This window comes from Symphalangus syndactylus, chromosome 8 (genome assembly GCF_028878055.3).
Source record: "Symphalangus syndactylus isolate Jambi chromosome 8, NHGRI_mSymSyn1-v2.1_pri, whole genome shotgun sequence".
Lineage (NCBI taxonomy): Eukaryota > Metazoa > Chordata > Mammalia > Primates > Hylobatidae > Symphalangus > Symphalangus syndactylus.
In genome coordinates, this window is record NC_072430.2 from 82,353,412 (window position 1) to 82,372,280 (window position 18,869).

Genomic DNA, 18,869 nt, shown 5'->3' on the forward strand with positions numbered 1-18,869 from the left:
ATGTATGTATACATGTGCTTGTGTGTGCATTTTTCCTGTTCTCAATAAGTAAAAAAAAAAAAAGGAAAACTGAAACAGAGTGAAAGGATAGGCTTGAAAAAGAAGTCAAACCTAGGGAGTGATTTTTAAAGCTGGCTTGTGAATAAAGGAGCCTGCTAGAGAGGTTTATGGCTGGAAGGAAAAAAACGTCTGTCATGTTTCAGGATCAGAGAGTAACTTCTACTTTGGATTACTTGTCACATTTTTCTCTTATGATGGATTTATTTATTCTCTTGTAAAAATACTGTGTTTTAGTCCATTTGTGTTGTCATAAAGGAATACCTGAGGGTGGGTAATTTGTAAAGAAAAGAGGTTTATTTGGCTCATGGTTCTGCAGGCTGTACAAGAAGCACGGTGCTAGCATCTGCTTCTGGTGAGGGCCTCAGGCTGCTTCCATTCGTGGCAGAAGGTGAAGGGGAGCTGTTATGCAGAGATCACATGGTGACAGAGGAAGCAAGAGAGAGAGAGAAAAGGAGTCCCAGGTTCTTTTTCAGCAATCAGTTCTTGTGGGATATAAAAGTGAGAATTCACCCCTCAGAATGGCACCAAGCTATTCATGTGGGATCCGCTCCTGTGACCTAGACACCTCCCACCAGGCCTCACCTTCACCACTGGGGATCACATTTCAACATGAGACTTGGTGAGGCCAAACTATATCCAAACCATAGCATACTGTTTCTTTGCTTTCTGAGAAATTATGTCAAGTTAAAAACTACATTCTTTGTATGTATAGAGTCCATTCTTCTTGCTAGAGGATGGTTCTAGGAGTTTGGCCACAGTTCTCCTCTTCTACAGCAAAGAGACTGTTCATGCGTTTTCGTCAGGGCACTAGAGATTGTACCTCTATGTGCATGTGTGATGAAACCACTTCATACTTACTATTTTTAAAAACTCTATTGGGCTGGGCATGGTGGCTCAGCCTGTAATCCCAGCACTTTGGAAGCCAAGGCAGGCAGATCATCTGAGGTCAGGAGTTCGAGACCAGCCTGGCCAACATGGTGAAACTCCATCTCTACTAAAAATAAAAAAAATTAGCTGGGCATGATGGTGTGTGCCTGTAATCCCAGCTACTCAGGAGGCTGAGGCAGGAGAATCACTTGAACCCAGGAGGCAGAGGTTGCAGTGAGCCAAGATCACACCATTGTACTCCACCCTGGGCATTGCAGTGAGACTCTGTCTCAAAACAAAACAAAACAACAAACAAACAAAAAAGCGCTGTTGAGGTTTATATTTAATTGGAGGGCTAAATGTGGTCCTGGAAAATATATTTTGTCCCCTTTTAGGAAATATTTGCTATGTCACTTGAGAGTTTTCATAATCCAAGCTCTGGGTAAGATGTAAATTATGAATGTTACTGATTACTGAGAAGGTCAGTGGTTACGTCTTTGAGGTTACATAAAACTGAACAAAGGAGATAAAAAGCTGAGGCATGTACCCATATGAACTTCCTCTTCAAAAGACAAATTGGGAGGAATTTTCTGATTGGCCATAGGCAGTCCCCATGAGAGGCTCACCGAAGTTCTTTAAAGATGTACTATATGACTGTAATCTCTCTTTTTCAGATTCTGCCACTTGCTGGGAAAACAGCAACAGAAGAATATTAAGGAGCCACCCCTATAATTTACCCAGATAGCCCCAGCAAGGTCAAAGACATATTGTGCCCCAAGGAGAAAAGCTGCAGGCATCTGAGGATAAATCACTGTGAAACAGCTTTGACCATAAAGCTGACTTGGAAGACTTTGACTCCAAGGTGCAAGGTGAGTTAGAAGAACACAAGCTTAAAACCAAAAGCAGGGTTAGGTTAGGCAGCGCTTAATAATACCAAAAGATTAGTGAGACACCACAAAGTCACAGGAAGGTGTTTCTTTATATCTCTTATTTGTATGTCAGATCTTAAAATAATATGTCATAATCCTCATAATAAAAAGTTCTGTTTTAAGGATAGGAAGTAGAAAAATGTGAAAATATTTGGTAACCATTTTCTGTTTTCTGTATGTAGTCTGGCATCATGTGGAAATATGATACTGCTTTTCCCTTCTTAAGCAATGAACATGCAGACCTAAACCTTAAAATAGCCAAAATGTTTTCCTTGCTTTCTTTATACATATATCCACAAGCCCACATTTGACTTTTGTAATCTTCCATAGTAAACAATGAGACAGTCAACTTTTCTTTTTGCTCATGAGACTGAAATGGCTAATGTAGTACTAGCAATACTTTCTGTGGTCTCCTTGTCATCCTTGATATTTGCAGTTATTATTTTAGAGCCCCTTGATATATACTATTTGGTATCTTAGGCCTACTGAGTTTGTGGTCGTCACCACTTAGCTGCACCCTCCCAGTTATCCAAAGCTTTCTATTTCTTCAAGGTCAGCCATCTCCAGGGTGGAAGTTTGTGGCATTAATCATCTTCGGGAGCTTTTTACAAGCTGCACATCCTCTGCTCAAACCTTATTTGCCATCATGGGCACAGGGATGGCGGTGGTAGTGGTGATGATAATTCAGACATATATGATTTGAGGAAAGTTTCTTTTGTATCCTGATGCCACTCCCACCGTTTCCTAGCGTGGACTGGTTCCTCTTGGTAGAGCAGAAACCAAGGCTCAGTAATTTAGTGTAATCATTGTTATATGAGAAGCTTTCTGTTTATTACTGCATTGTTTAAAAGTGCATTTTAGATTAGAGCTTGCAAAGTAGTAGCCTACAGGCCAAAGTTTTTACTAACATTTTTTAACCTGTAAAAATTTTCTTTTTATAAGAAAATTAATTGCCAACATTTGAAAATCTGGAAACTTCACATAAAAATCAGATAGATCAGATATCTGGTTTCTCTTGGAAGATTGAAAATCTGGTCTTGTTACTATCCCATTGACTGTATTTTGCTAGTATTTTGCATTCCCTAAATATTTAACCAAACCAATCTTACAGATTATGGCACCTGCCTGGGACATGTAGGCTTTTGAGTTCAAGAGTCCTGCTTTAAGCATCAATTTATTGTGCTCTCTGTATATGAAGTCACTTCTATGTACTTTAACATAACATTCTATTAATATTTATCCTCTGCCATTATTTTAGCATGTATTATTTTATATAAAATGTATGAGCTTTGAGAAGCTGATACTTGCCAGCCAGGCTTACCTATGAAGTAAGAAGACTTTTCAAAGAGAAGATGTTTCAGGCCATGGGCTTAAGGAGATCTAATTTTCATAGTGATGTGCTCTGCATCATTTTTTCCAGATGTGGAGGGTGTCATCTCAGGGTCTGGTTTTTCATGACCTAAGAGTTCAGTTGCCTGATCTGACTGTTTTGGTTCCAGGGAGGTAAACTGATTCACCAAGTAGCCTTCTTTTTGAATGACCCCTGTAGGGATTTAGAGTCCATTTTCTAGGCCCTCACTCATTCTGGACACCAGGGCGACTCAGAGAGCAGTAATGCTATGCCCTCTATATGTGCAGAACTTTTAGCATTGAGAAATCTTGCCATCAGAGTTAGACATACCTCCATCACAGTGAGTTGTAGTTACTCACAAACTTGTCTTTCCTCGTCTTTGATTGCTATATATTGTTGCTAAATGAAATTCATTCAGTAATGTTTCTGTCAATTTGATATTGAACCAAATGTTTATATGGTAATAAAATACTTTAACCATGGAAGCATTTCAAATCATAGGGTCCTTATGGGCATAGCATTTCTGTGCCTGCATTAGCTAAACTCAACGTGGGGAAACTGACATACTCCTAAAACAGTAGTTCTTCTTTTTTTAAAAAAAAAATTATTTTACTAAAAAATAAGATTTACAGATATTTTCCCGTAATGCATTTAGAGTCCAACTGGTAATGCCTGTTACTTAAGCAGATTTTAGGCCACAGGGTATCCGTTTTTCCCCCCTAGATACATCAGACACATTGTAAATCTCTTCTTGATTGGTATCCATTTTTAAATGTTGAGGCACATAGGAAAGAAGGCCAATGGGTGGGATTTTTATTTTGAGTATCTTAGTGTCCTTCTGCCTGCATTACTTTGCTCCATCTCATGGATTCTGTTAGATCGGCATTGCCTAGGATCTCTCAATACTTGACCACATGCAGAGGTGAAATTGTGCATGAGTCCCTTTGAGTATCACGTTTGAGTTCATGGAAATAAAGTATCTGAAAATTTGTTTGCACACATTTGCTGAGTTGTGACTTGACTATAGGAGAAGGAAACTAAACTCTTTTTTGAAGGCGAAATTCAGGTGATTGATACCTCATTTTCTACATGAATTTTGTTTGCTAGATTCATAGAGCCTATCTCCCCCCATCTAACCCCACCAAAAATAAGAAAGAAATTTGTTTGCTTTTATTTCTTTGGTCACAGAAATTAAAGAGTGTGTGTGCATGTACACTCAGAAATGCTTTCAGAAAACCTCCTTATCGCGTTTTCTTGGAGTTCCTATTATCAGCTCCACATTCCATTTCCTTTAACTCCCTGAGGAAGTGACAACCAAGACTGAAAAAATGGGGAAATCGGGGAAAAACTGTAGGGAGGGCTTAGGAGCCATTGTTGACATATAAAACAGGTTGAATTTTTTTTTTTTTTTTTTAAGTAAAACTAACCAGTGAGCAAAAATAACATGGTTAGGTAAAAACTGGAAGAGGAGAAAGAGTATTCAACCCTGACATGGTCAGGAAGCTGCCATTGGCTCCCTTTTATCATTTTTGGGTCATGAGACTTCCCCCTGGAGTAGTGGAAATGGAGAGAATAGCAAGCAGGAATTGGCAGTGCAGACACGATTTCACCTGCCCTGTTTCTTCCTGTCCTGGGCTTTCCCTCAGGTTGAAGGGGGTCTCTTCTGTTCAAGGAGCACCTAATCTGAAGAGCTGAGGGACCCAGAGGAAGTAGCAGGCCAGTAGCCACCTCCTGTCTCCAGGGAAAAGGAGTGAGACCCTAAAACTTCTTTCTTGCCTGTTGAAAAGAATGGGAACAAAGGAGGGACAAGAGAAGATTCTTTGTCCAGAGAGAAGGGCTGTGCCCCAGGCCAGCTCTCACCTGTGCATTGTCCTTCACAATCTGTTTGGTGAGGTTTTAGAAAAATGAGTCGCCCAAACACCTGAAAGATTTAGACCAGTTCTGAAAAATAAATTGTACCTTGAATACATATCCAGTAAAAGTATGTATAACTGTAACTAAGTGGGGAAAAAAAAGGAGTATCCTCTTCATATCAAGGTTTTCATATATAAATAGTAGGGAAAGAGACTTTTTTTTTATTTTTAATTTTTTGAGAGGGAGTTTCGCTCTTGTTGTCTAGGCTGGACTGCAATGGCGTGATCTCAGCTCACTGCAACCTCTGCCTCCTGAGTTCATGTGATTCTCCTGCCTCGGCCTCCCAAGTAGTTGGGATTACAGGCGCCCACCACCATGCCCAGCTAATTTTTTATATTTTCAGTAGACATGGGGTTTCACCATGTTGGCCAGGCTGGTCTTGAACTCCTGACCTCAAGTGATCCACCTGCCTTGGCCTCCTGAAGTGCTGGGTTTACAGGCGTGAGCCACCATGCCCGGCCACGGACGTTTTTTCTTTATTAAGACTTTTTTCTTCTGTTGATTTTTGTTTTGTTTTCTTTTTCTTTTTTTCTTTCTTTTTTTTTTTTTTGAGACAGAGTCTCGCTCTGTCACCTAGGCTGGAGTACAATGGTGCAATATTGGCTCACTGCAACCTCTGCCTTCTGGGCTCAAGCGATTCTCCTGCCTCAGCCTCCCGAGTAGCTGGGACTACAGATGCATGCCACCACACCCAGCTAATTTTTGTATTTTTAGTAGAGATGGGGTTTCACCATATTGGCCAGGCTGGTCTCAAAGTCGTGACCTCGTGATCCACCCGCCTCGGCCTCCCAGAGTGCTGGGATTACAGGCGTGAGCTACTGTGCCCAGGCAATTTTTGTTTTCTATATTTTAAAAATACATTTCATTTGAAAAAATTTCAAACTTACACTTTTATGTAAGAATAGCATAATGAACAACCATACGCACACACTCAGATTCATCTATCTCCTTCTCCATTTATCAGAAGTCATTAGAAGTAGACATCATGTCATATCCACCCCTGCACTTTCCAGTAGGCATATTTTAATATGCACATTTTCCTACAGAACCATATTGCCGTGTCACACCTAACAATATGAATGATACTTCTTTGGTGTCATTTACTACTCATTCCATATTCAAATTTCCTTGATTGTCTCAAAATTCTCTTTTAATAGTTGGTTTATTTGAACCAGATCTGAAGAAGTGCATACATTTCATTTGGCTATTGATTCTCATAAAACTCTTATCTAGAATATTCCCTTTCTTTTCTCAAGTAATTCACTTGTTGAAATTAAGCTACTTTGGGAATAGAACTTTCCACATACTGGGTTTGACTGATTGTTGTTACTTAACTTTTTTCTCTATTACTCAAATTTACTAGAACTTGGAAGTTAGATCAAGATGCTTGACTGGATTCAGATTTAACTATTCTGGCAAGAATTCTGCTTCCTTTTGCTGTGTACTTTACGTAGTGCCACCTCAGGAGGCACATATGGTCTGGTTACCCCACTTTTAGTGATGCTATCATTGGACTGTGTTTCGGGGAAGAACATCCTGATCCTCCTATTCTAAAGTTCCCTCATCTGTTTTTTTCACTTCATGATTTTGTCAGCCAATAATCATTGCCTGAATACATTATGTCATTAGGGGTTATAAAAATGGTGACCCCCACCCCATCCTATTATTATTCCTTCTACATTTGTTAGCTGTCATTCTTTTATAAAGAACTTCCATCATCAACTAGTATTTGGTGGCCCTGAAATACAGTTCATATAGGAAGGGCAGGGTGAGTGCTTAATATTTCCCTAGTAATTGACAATATCAGAGTTAGTGCTGTAGTTTCTTCAAAAGGTGATATTTCTGCTTTTTAGTGAGAAACTTCCCTTTTTTCTTCAGAATCATTGTAAATTCATGGATTTAAAAAAATATTTGTTATGTTTCATACACTTAATTGTAGTGGTTTTTTTTTCATTTTGATGCTCAAACAAAACCTTCTTTATTCATTGTGAGCCCTTTCAACCTGGCTCCTGTGTATATGTATAGAAAGGAGAACCTATCGTATGTGAATCACAGTGAATTTGCACATACTGGACACACCTATATAATCAGCACCCAGACCAAGATACAGAACATCCCCAAACCATCCCTGGTCCTATCAATTTCTTTGACTCTACTTTTTGATACAACAGGTTGCCCCAAATTCTTTTTGTGCATTCCATACCTTAGTTTAAGAATCAGCCATTCCAAGCAGCCTGGTTCTTTTTAATAGGAAACAGAATTTAGAAACTATAGTTGGGCACTAGAGGTGCTCATTCCCATGGGTTGTCAGTGTTTCCATGCCTTTTCAGGAAACAAGGTAGAAAATACATATGTCCAAAAAGAAAAAAAAAAAGATGAGTTCATGCTGATTTTCCTGAGTTAACTTTATGGAGTCTTAATTTTTTAATTTTATGTTTGTATCTTTTTTCTTTTACATTGAAACCATCGGTTCAAAACAGCATTATAAATGTATTTATATCCTTTGAGCACACAAAATAGTTTCAAATTAATAATTTCAGCATGACAACTACTAATTATTGTTATATTTTTATGTAGAGAAAATCTCGCAGAATAAAGAGTTAATGATGAGGGTTTTTTTTTACCTTTTATTATCACTATTATTTTTAGTCTTTCAAAATTTCTGTATGAAGACAGAAGATGAATTTTTTCTCCCCAACTCCATTTTTAGTATTAATGTTCATATGTTTCTTGGCAGTGATATTCAGTCTATTAAATCTTTAGTTCACCAGATTATCTGAGTTATTTGCAACTCACTGCATCATACATAGGTGTTCCAGGAGTGACAGTGGGATGATTGTACTCTTTGAATGGTAGATCAGTGTGTGCCATACTGAATGCCTTTGTTAGTGTCCACTATTCATCATCATGCAGGTCCAGAAACAAAGGAAAGACAAACACTCTAAATAAGGCAGAGAGACTGAAGGTGTTCCAGTGGTTTTATTTTATTGCTTCTTCTTTTTATTGCTTCCTTTTATTTGGTAAATGGATACTTATGGTACTTGTTTTGGAATGGTTTTCTTTTCTTTGGTTTGTCAAGTGACCAAGTGCTTTGTTTTCTGGACACATTTTGTTATATCTGGCCCTTGGAGAATGTTAGTGTTCATAGAAAATATAGGAACAGATAGTCTCTTCCTTCCTTCCTTCCTTCCTTCCTTCCTTCCTTCCTTCCTTCCTTCCTTCCTTCCTTCTTTCCTCCCTCCCTTCTTTCCTTCCTTCCTCCCCTTTTCCTTTCCTCCTTCCCTGTTTTCCTTCCTGCCTTCCATCCATCCATCCATCCATCCATCCATCCATCCATCCATCCTTGATGTCTTTTTCCTACAACGAGTTAATTCCTTGAACCTGAATCTCAGAGATAGGCAATGGAAGGGAAGATGGAGATCTAGACCATTCCCCCTTTTGTCTTTTAAATTCCATTTTTGACTTTTATTTTAGGTTCAGGGGTACATATACAGGTTTTTTATATAGGTAAACTCATGTCATGGGGGTTTGTTGTACAGATTATTTCATCACCCAGATTAAGCCTAGTACCCCTTAGTCATTTTTTTCTGATCCTCTCCTTCCTCCTCCCATCCCCCACCCTCTAGTAAACTTTTTTTTTCCCCAAAACTCAATGATTGGTACAGGACTTTCCAGTAAACTTTTAACCTGTCTTCTCAAAATATCTTGTTCCCAAACGACCATAAAATTGAAATCCAACATTTGTGAATTATTTTTCAAATATGTTTTACATACAGAAGAATGATTAATATTTTAGTAAGTCTATCTTTGATAGTAATTTAAAATTTTACTTTATTCACTTTGCATATCAAATGATTAATGCCAGGAACTACTATTGCAGTGAACCAACAACACAAATCTCCTTTGAAAGGTTTGGCTTTCCAAGCAACAATTCTAAACTTTGCTCCTGGAAGAAATGACTACGAAGATGAAGGAAAAACACACACGCTCCCCAAAACTTCAACTGTGTATGGCTGGTGCTAGTTATTTAAAGGGTTAACGTTTTAGAACTAAGAGTCATCTAAATGGATGTCTTTTATCATGTGTCTTACATCATCCCCGCTACATCTCAAGTGTTTGGTCATTCAGACAGGCTTTAATTCATCCATCCATCCATTCATTCATCCAGCAAAGTCTATTGAGTGTCCACTCAGTATGCTCCAGGCACAGTTATGGGCCCTGGGGTTATAACAAGGAGAGCAGGAAACAAGACAGATGAGGTCTCTGGAGATAGACAGTAAGCCAGTACACAGATAATATAAATACTGAGTGAGATAAGAGCTATGAAGGAAATGAAAAGAGTATTGTTCTAGAAAGTGACAAGGTGTGTGCCTATTCTGAGGTAACAATTGATCTGAGAACTGCGGGTGATTTGCTGACTTTTTCATGTTTAGAATACTAAATTTGAAAGTACTGTAGAGTTTATTTAAACAATAACTGCAGTTTTGGCATTTGAATTTATTTTCAAATGTCTATTTTTTTTTCAGCTGGCACTGTAAGTAGTTAAAGTTTCAGAAGAAAATATCTTGTTTTGTCAGCTTCTGAAAAACTGGTGAAAACTGGAGGAAGTCTTGGGTAAAGGGTGTATGGGAACTTCCCATAGTATTTTTGTATCTTTCCTGCAAATCTAAAATTATTCCAAAATAAAACATTTAAAAGAAAGATACTGGTGAAGAAATGCCAAAATGTGTACTGAATCAAGTACAATGTTGCTTAGATTTACAAAGATGAAGAAGCCACACTTCCACAGAAAGGGGTTTTGGGGAGAGTGGTGGGTGGGAGAACCCATGACCTGAATTCTCTTTCCATTTTGGACTTTTGTCCCATTGCTCATTTTTGGACTAGACAAAAAATAAGCTAAAATGCTTCATTTTAATTTCTTAAACTTCAGCTATCCAATGCAACTTACAAATAGAGTTAGTTTACGTTTTTGCTTTTCTTTGTGCCCAACTAATTTTTTAAAATTTTTTATGTTTAATTTTTGTGGGTATGTAGTAGGTGTATATATTTATGGGGCACATGAGATGTTTTGATATAGGCATGCAATGTGCAATCACATCATGGACGATGGGGTATTTATCCCCTCAATCATGTATCCTTTGTGTTACAATCCAATTATACTCTTTTAGTTATTTTTACATGTACAATTAAATTATTATTATCTATAGTCTCCCTGTTATGCAGTTAAATACTAGGCCCTATTCACTCATTCTAACTATTTTTTGTACCCATTAATCATCCTCACCTCCCCCCACCCTCCACTACCTTTCCCAGCCTCTGCCAACTAATTTTTGACAAAGGCACAAAAGCAATTTAATGAAAGAAGAATAGCCTTTTCAACAAATAGTGCTCGAGCAATTGGACATCTGTATATAAAACAGTGAACCTCTAAATTTCATACCTAATATAAAATTAACTCAAAATAGATCACAGATTTAAATATAAAAAGTAAAATTATAAAACTTTTAGAAAAAATAGGAGAAGATCTTTAGGATCTAGGACTTGACAGTGAGTTCTTAGTCTTTAAGAAAATCCTTTTGAGTATTTTATTCAAATAATAATGAAGTATTCAGAAAAACAAAGAATTATCAGCAGTCACCATGTGCACATTGACTGCATGTTCTGGATTTTCTGATTCAGTTTCTCTTTCAATTATTTTATTCTACTTTCCCACTAGGTGTCTTATGCCTAGAATAAATGCACTGCATTGTTCCATATAATTATGGGTTATACCAATTTTGAACCTAATTGAAAAAGGAGGTAAAACCTAAGTAACTAGATATTTTTAGAATCTAAAAAATATTTTGAATAGACATATTTCTCCAGATTTGGTTTCAAAGGCAGAAAGTGAGACAGTCATCATCATTACGAAATAATACATGATAACAGACATCTTAAAATTATCCAATATTGATTGGAAAACGTTTTTTGAAAGGTACAATTAAGCTACTCAAATGTTTTAAGATTTTCATGAGCTAAATTTTAGTGCTAAGAGCAGGTTGTTGCATTTAATGTTTAAAACAGATATCTTCTGGAATGTAGGATGATGATTAAGGGATAACATTAGCTTTAGGAGAAGAGATTTTAGTATAGCTGTTCCTCAATTTATGATGAGATTAACCTATCATAAAGTCAGAAAATTCTAAGTCAGACCATTGTAAGTCAGAGACTATCTGTGTTATCAAATTCTGTTTCTTTAGTCACGTCAGTTAGTTTCGGACACCACAGCTATTTTTTGGGGGGGAACATTTCTAGATTTTTAAAAATTAAATCAAAATTGTATATTTTGATCATGTACAACATGTTTTGAAATATATAGACTTGAGGGTACGGCTGAATTGAGCTAATTAACATGTGCATTACTTCACCGTTAGCTTTTTTTTTTTTTTTTTTTGTGGTGAGAACACTTAAAATCTACTCTCTTAGCAATTTTCGAGGTCTTTTTTTCCTTTTAGTTCATGCATTTTCCTAAAATACTCTTGGACTACTTAGGGTTTTATCCTTCAGGTGGAACTTAGCAATTCTTTTTCTCATGGGGTTTTTAATAAAACTAACATAAATAAAACTTTGATGAAAACAAGTTCCTCTTTTATCTTATTAATATTTTTCAATTTGTACATTTGCAAGCATAAAATATCTTCTTTCACTTGTTAGGGGAGATAGGGAAATCTGGAGTTGGCAAGAAGCAATTAAATTCAGAATGTCCTGTGTAAATGATTTACCAACTGTAGTGCAGATTAACAGACCTGCCTGCCATGGGAAGCTGTTTAGTAATCTACAGTCTTTGAAAGTACTTTCCAACACCTGGTTCTAAGAATGCATCTTGATGTTTCGTAGTCTAGGAGTTACTCCAAGGTTCAGCAATATAGCCCACAAGCCAAATATGCAGCCTCTTATTATAAATAAAGTTTTATTGGAACATAATCATGTTTATTCATTTGAATATTGTCTAAGGCTACTTCTCCACTACAATGGCAGTTTGAGTAGCCACAGCAGAGATTGTATGGTTGACAACGCCTGAAATATTTTCTGTCTGACCCTTTGCATATAACCTTTGCAGAGCACCACCTACCCTCCATCCCCCATCTAGTCAAAGACAGTGACTTGGTTATCTCCTTGGGTTACTGAATCTGGAATCTGATACACTTTGCAATTGCAAGGATTAGTGGACAACGGAAGTCCTGTGGGCTCATGATAGAGCTTTTTGATTTGTTTTCTTTATTGGAAGGTACTGTGTTTATATAATAAAAATTATAATAAAACACAATTATAATAAAAATAATAAAATTATTTAAAGATTAATTATAATAAAAAATTAATGGAGGTACTGTGTTTATAAGAAAGTCATTTTTTGTAAGCTATCTAAAGTTGTTAAAACCAATTTGCAGTATAAAAACCATTTAGGAATATATACAGGTTCAATGCTACATGCTTTAATTATCTCTAAAATTCTTGTTCCAAAACTTTTTTAATTTCAGAGGAAAAATCTTAGCAATTCCTTTATTGTTGGGGTTTTAGGTCTGTGAGTTGGCTGTGATTCTGTGTCTGATACTGTGTTACTATTCCCTAGCTTTGTTGGTGTTAGGCCAGTGAAGAATGGGGCCCAATTGGCAACTTGGCATACCTGCTGCCTGCTGGCAGGCTTATTAAAGCACAGATTGCTGGGCACCACCCTCAGAGGTTTTGATTCACAAGCATAGATGAGCTCAAGAATTTGCATTTCCAGGAAGTTCCCAAGTGACGTGTTGATCCCAATGCTACCCTTGAGAACCTATGTAGTAGATGATTAGCACTGCCATTTCCCAAGCTTGGGGTTTGTGAAGAAGAGTTATTACTATCCCTGTTTTATAGATGAGGAAACTGAAGCAAAGAGACTTCAGTAAATTGCCTGAGGTTTCATAGCTAGGAAATGGCTAGCTATGTGTTGGGATTGGCTTCAAACCCAGGCAATCCATGGGATATTTTAGAGTAAAAATAAAAATGAAAACCACTACAAAAGAAACCACTACAATGAAAACCACCACACACAGTGGTGTACTGGCAAATGTTTAACAATCAGCTCTTAAAAACAAAACAAAAAGCCCAGATTTGAAGCATTCGCATGGCATAGATACTCCCACCACGGTCTATTTCAAGGTCCCAGGGGAATGTCTTTGAAGCCCTGAACTGGGGAGAGATACACATAGCTCCTGAGCTAGTGCATGCCAGCTCCAGCTCACCACTAGATATGTGCCAAGGTTACCACACTCCAATTAAATGAGTTCACAAGGCTGCAGAACCTAGGACCTGGCAGTGGATTCTCAGTTATGTCAGCTGTTCCTTCCCTCATGTAACAATGAATGAGCAATAATTGAAACCAACACTCATGCTTGAATGCCCAACACGAGTAGAATTTTGGACATCCTGATATGTGGGTAATGGCTTGCATAAACACTGCTCTTCTGGAGCATGACAGGTTTTCAAAATTCTGCTTAAGATTCCTGACCATGAGATATTGTAATTAGTAGATGGTATCTAGTAAATCAGGTGCCAGGTGCCATAATTCTGTGTGGCCAGGCTAACCCATCATTGGTGTTTTGAAAGAATTAATGCTACTGCATCTATTTCCTATTCCTAATGTCCCTCAGGCCCGTATAGTACCGTTAGCAGTCTGGCAGGCCTTTATTTAGGACAACTGAGAGATTTTATCTTGGGAATGTTGAACCTTGTACAGTCTTTCTCTCCAGCTCACTATTGAACAGATAGGAAACTCCAGTCTACAAATCATGTGGATTATTTTGGGTTATCTTTAGGTAAATACAGTAAAAGAACTAGGCTGGGTACAGTGGCTCACGCCTCTAATCCCAGCACTGTGGGAGGCCGAAGTGAGAGGATTGCTTGAGCCCAGGAGTTCAAGAGCAGCTTGGGCAACATAGTGAGACCACCATCTCAAAAAAATTAGAAAAGAAAAAGAACTAATATGAAGGTGGATATCTATAGTCTGCAAGCACAATCAATGTTATTTAATGGATATAATGGAAGATTTAAGTCTTAATTAAAGTGATAAGCTCAGTAAACAAACTGAATGGCTTTTGTGGCTCATGACATTGGACTATGATGAGAAAAGTGACATACTCCCCACCTTCATGGATCTTACAGAATCAAGTCAAATAAATACAGTGCAGTGTATGTTCAAAAATATATGTATGTGTATGTATAGAAGTAATACAGATTGGAGTGACAATTCTGTCTAATAGGTTAGGAAAGATTTCATAAAGAAGATGAAACTTGACCACAAAATAGTATAAAATTAATGTCTGCATATTGTAGAAGTCATAATAGCTGGCGATTCAGGAACTTTTTATTGTAGCAAAATATGTAGCATAAATTTTATCATTTTAACTGCTTTGAAGTGTCCACTTCTGTGTCATTAAGTGCATTCACATTGGTTGGTACCCATCACCGCTATGCATTTCCAGAACCTTTCCATCTTTCAAAGTGAAACTCTAACCACTAAACACAAACTCTTTCCATTTCCTCCTCCTCACAGACCCTGATAACCACCATTCTACCTTCTGTCTTTATACATTTGACTACTCTGCATACCTCATGTCTCATATAAGTGAAATCATACAGTATTTGTTTTTTGTTCTTTTGTGCCTAACTTATTTCACTTTAAAATGATGCCTTCGGGGTCCATCTATGTCATTACATGTGTCAGAATTTCCTTCCTTTTTAAGTCTGAATAATATTCCATTGCATGGATATAACCCTTTTCTAAATATATTCATTCATTCATTGATGGACACTTGGGTTGCTTCCGCATTTTGGCTACATGCTGCTATGGACATGGTTGTACAGTATCTTAGCCTATGATTTTAGTTCTTTTGGGGGCATATAGCTAAAAGTGGAATTGTTGGATCATATGGCAATCTATTTTTAGTTTTTTTGTTTGTTTGAGATGGAGTTTTGCTCTTGTTGCCCAGGCTGGAGTGCAGTGGCACAAGCTCAGCTCACTGCAACCTTCACCTCCCAGGTTCAAGCAATTCTCCTGCCTCAGCCTCTTGAGGAGCTGAGATTACAGGCGAGTACCATCACATTCAGCTAATGTTTTGTATTTTTATTAGAGACCTCAGGTGATCCGCCCACCTCTGCCTCCCAGAGTGCTGAGATTACAGGTATGAGCCACTGTGCCCGGCCTATTTTTAGATTTTTTTTTTTTTTTTTTTTTTTGCCATACTGTTCTCCATAGCACCTACATCATTTTCTGTTCCCACCAGCAATGCACAAGGGTTGGTTCAAGGACATTTTTAACCCAAGTCATTTTGTCTGCTCTAGCCAGCTCCTCAGAATGCCTCGACTCAGTGCAGAAATGCTTGTTTTGGCAGCAAATTTCTCCAGAAAACAGGACATGTACTGTTTAAATCATATAGTGCCTTAGTAAGAATTTGTACACCCCTAGGATTTATGAGTCATCATTTAAGGTCACAAAGTAGGGCAAAATGTTATGTTATGTCTTATTGTTGCCAAAAAGTCTTTGCATTGTACTGACAATTGGTGTCTGTTAGCAGTCATTGGAACCATATTTCCCAGTATTATTTTTCTGTTAAAATATGAGCTATGACATTATCTAATCTTTCTTTCAAAACATGTTGACAACGGCCAGAAACTAAGTGATGAATCAAAAAGTGACTGACAAGTCTTGGAAAATTATTACTGGTGAAATGATCACTTACTATGCATTTAAGGTTTTTCCATGTCTTTTCATGGCCTTGATGGCTCATATCTTTTTTGCACTGAATAATATTCTTACTGATTTTTTAAGACCCTTTTTGTCATTGCATAGACTAGTTTCTAGAATTCTTGTCTGTTCCATCTGCTTTTCCTGGCCCTGTACTACTACTATTAACCAGGAAAGCTGTTAAATAGCTTTAGTGTGTGATAAAGTATCTTTCATTATTTTTTAAAATATTCTTTGTCATTCTCTTATGTTTACTCTTCCAGATGAACTTACTTTTTTTCTTTCTTTCCTTCCTTCCTTTCTTTGTTTTGTTTCTTTCTTTCGCTCCTTGTGGAGCAAAGTTAACCCATAGGCAGTGCATCTGGAGTAGCCCAGATGAACTTTAAAATAATATTGCCAAGTCATTAAAAATCCTGTTATGATTTTGGTAACGATTACATTAAATTGTGTCAATATGAGAGTAATTAATGTTTTACAATATTTAGTTCACTGTAAAACTTACTTCAAATACAAAATTCAGATGTAGAGCTAAACAAAGTAAAAGATATGATTCCTTCTTCATTGTTTCTTTTCCCTTTTCCCACCCATCAGGTTTGATGGCTGCCCACATCAAGGATGAGTGTTTGTCTTATTCATTTACTTAGTAAGGGGCCTAAGAAGAGTGGAGAGAGAGTAGAGCCTTGGTCAGTTGAAATCAGGAAACTTACATCTAGGATTTTCTAATGAGGTTCCTCCAAATTCTCTGTAAATAGTTATGCAAATATTTAAAAAGTCAAACTGTCAATAACCCAAACACTAGCTTCAAACAGAATAATACAATGTCAAACTATAGAGGACTAAACCCTAATTTTATGAAAGCTATATATCTCAAATTGAGGAAAATCTAGCCAAGTTTTGATTATGACAAACCTTATCTTCACTTGCAGAAAAGGAGGTGGCTTTTCTTTTTTTTTTTTTTACTTTTTTTTTTTTATTAATTTTTTTGCATACAAAAACAATGAACATTTTCTAAAAATACATACAAACAAAAAGATGCGTATCAAACATATTAGGAAGGTTGCACATGGGAAGTCGGGGAATAGAAATGGGGGGTGGGAGTTAAAATAAATGAGAGAGGGACTTTATATGGATCAGTGATAATAACTCAATCCTCTATTTGACAAAGAAGAGGGAGAAGGAAGAGGAAGAAAAAGAAAGTGGGATAAAGGATCAGAAAGGGAGGAAAATAGAAAAAATTAGAGTATGACTCCAGGGTAGACCTGTTTTGTTGTCACTGAGTTGGTTGGTTGGTTTGTCTGTTGTATTCTTCATGTTTCGCCAAGTTGGCCAGACTGGTCTCGAACTCCTAGCCCGAAGTGATCAACCCGCCTCACCCCCCAGAGTGCCGGGACCACAGGCGTGAGCCACCATGTCCAGCCCCCACATTGCTTCTGGCCTCCGTGGTAGACCTCCCAGACGGAGCGGCCAGGCAGAGGAGCTCCTCACTTCTACCCAGACACGGGGCGGCCGGGCAGAGGAGCTCCTCACTTCCCAGACAGGGCGGCCAGGCAGAGACGCTCCTCACTTCTTCCCAGACGATAGGTGGCCGGGCAGAGGCGCTCCTCACTTCCCAGACGATGGGTGGCCGGGCAGAGGCGCTCCTCACCTCCCAGACGATGGGTGGCCGGGCAGAGGCACTCCTCACTTCCCAGATGGGGTGGCCGGGCAGAGGTGCTCCTCACCTCCCAGACGATGGGTGGCCGGGCAGAGGCGCTCTTCACCTCCCAGACGATGGGTGGCCGGGCAGAGGCGCTCCTCACCTCCCAGATGATGGGTGGCCGGGCAGAGGCGCTCCTCACCTCCCAGACGATGGGTGGCCGGGCAGAGGCGCTCCTCACCTCCCAGACGAGGCGGCCGGGCAGAGGCGCTCCTCACTTCCTCCCGGACGGGGTGGCCGGGCAGAGGCGCTCCTCACTTCTTCCCGGACGGGGCGCCCGGGCAGAGGCGCTCCTCATTTCTTCCCGGATGGGGCGGCCGGGCAGAGGCGCTCCTCACTTCCCAGACGGGGCGGCCGGGCAGAGGCGCTCCTCACTTCTTCCCGGACGGGGCGGCCGGGCAGAGGCGCTCCTCACTTCTTCCCGGACGGGGCGGCCGGGCAGAGGCGCTCCTCACTTCCTCCCGGACGGGGTGGCCGGGCAGAGGCGCTCCTCACCTCCCAGACGATGGGAGGCCGGGCAGAGGCGCTCCTCACTTCTTCCCGGACGGGGCGGCCGGGCAGAGGCGCTCCTCACTTCTTCCCAGATGGGGCGGCCGGGCAGAGGCGCTCCTCACTTCCTCCCGGACGGGGTGGCCGGGCAGAGGCGCTCCTCACCTCCCAGACGATGGGAGGCCGGGCAGAGGCGCTCCTCACTTCTTCCCGGACGGGGCGCCCGGGCAGAGGCGCTCCTCATTTCTTCCCGGACGGGGCGGCCAGGCAGAGGCGCTCCTCACTTCCCAGACAGGGCGGCCGGGCAGAGGCGCTCCTCACTTCTTCCCGGTCGGGGCGCCCAAGCAGAGGCGCTCCTCACTTCTTCCCAGACGGGGCGGCCGGGCAGAGGCGCTCCTCACTTCTTCCCGGACGGGGCGGCCGGGCAGAGGCGCTCCTCAGGAGGTGGCTTTTCTTATGATTTGTCCTCACACTTTGAGATCCCTGTAGGTCCCAACTAGAAAAAGTGGCAGCGTTCCAAGGGATGGGCAGGGGGTTCAGATGTTCCTCATAGACAAGGAGTGACACTCCAGGTGGATCACTCCTTTATTCCTTTGCTTGGGACTGTGGACACACATTCTTCTTAGACCACAGGGTCACTCTCAGGGTGTGCTGAAGTTATTGCTGTCAGATGCATCTGCCATACAGAGGGTAGGGGAGGCAGGATGAAGGTCTGCTTGTTTTGTTTGTTTACGGCGGGGGCAGCGGGGACAGGGTCTCGCTCTGTCACCTAGGCGGGAGTGCAGTGGCGTGATCTCAGGTCAC

The 18,869-nt window shown here is 39.8% G+C and overlaps 1 protein-coding gene across 10 annotated transcripts in view; it reads left to right on the top strand.

The window, feature by feature from the left end:
• OSBPL6 (oxysterol binding protein like 6) overlaps window positions 1-18,869 on the top strand; it is a 223,387-nt gene that overhangs the window by 96,283 nt on the left and 108,235 nt on the right. For all 10 annotated transcript variants that reach the window (XM_063644806.1, XM_055289854.2, XM_055289857.2 and 7 more), the window contains one exon: window positions 1,602-1,796. The gene's annotated coding sequence lies outside the window, so the exon portion shown is untranslated. The remainder of the gene's footprint in view (window positions 1-1,601; window positions 1,797-18,869) is intronic.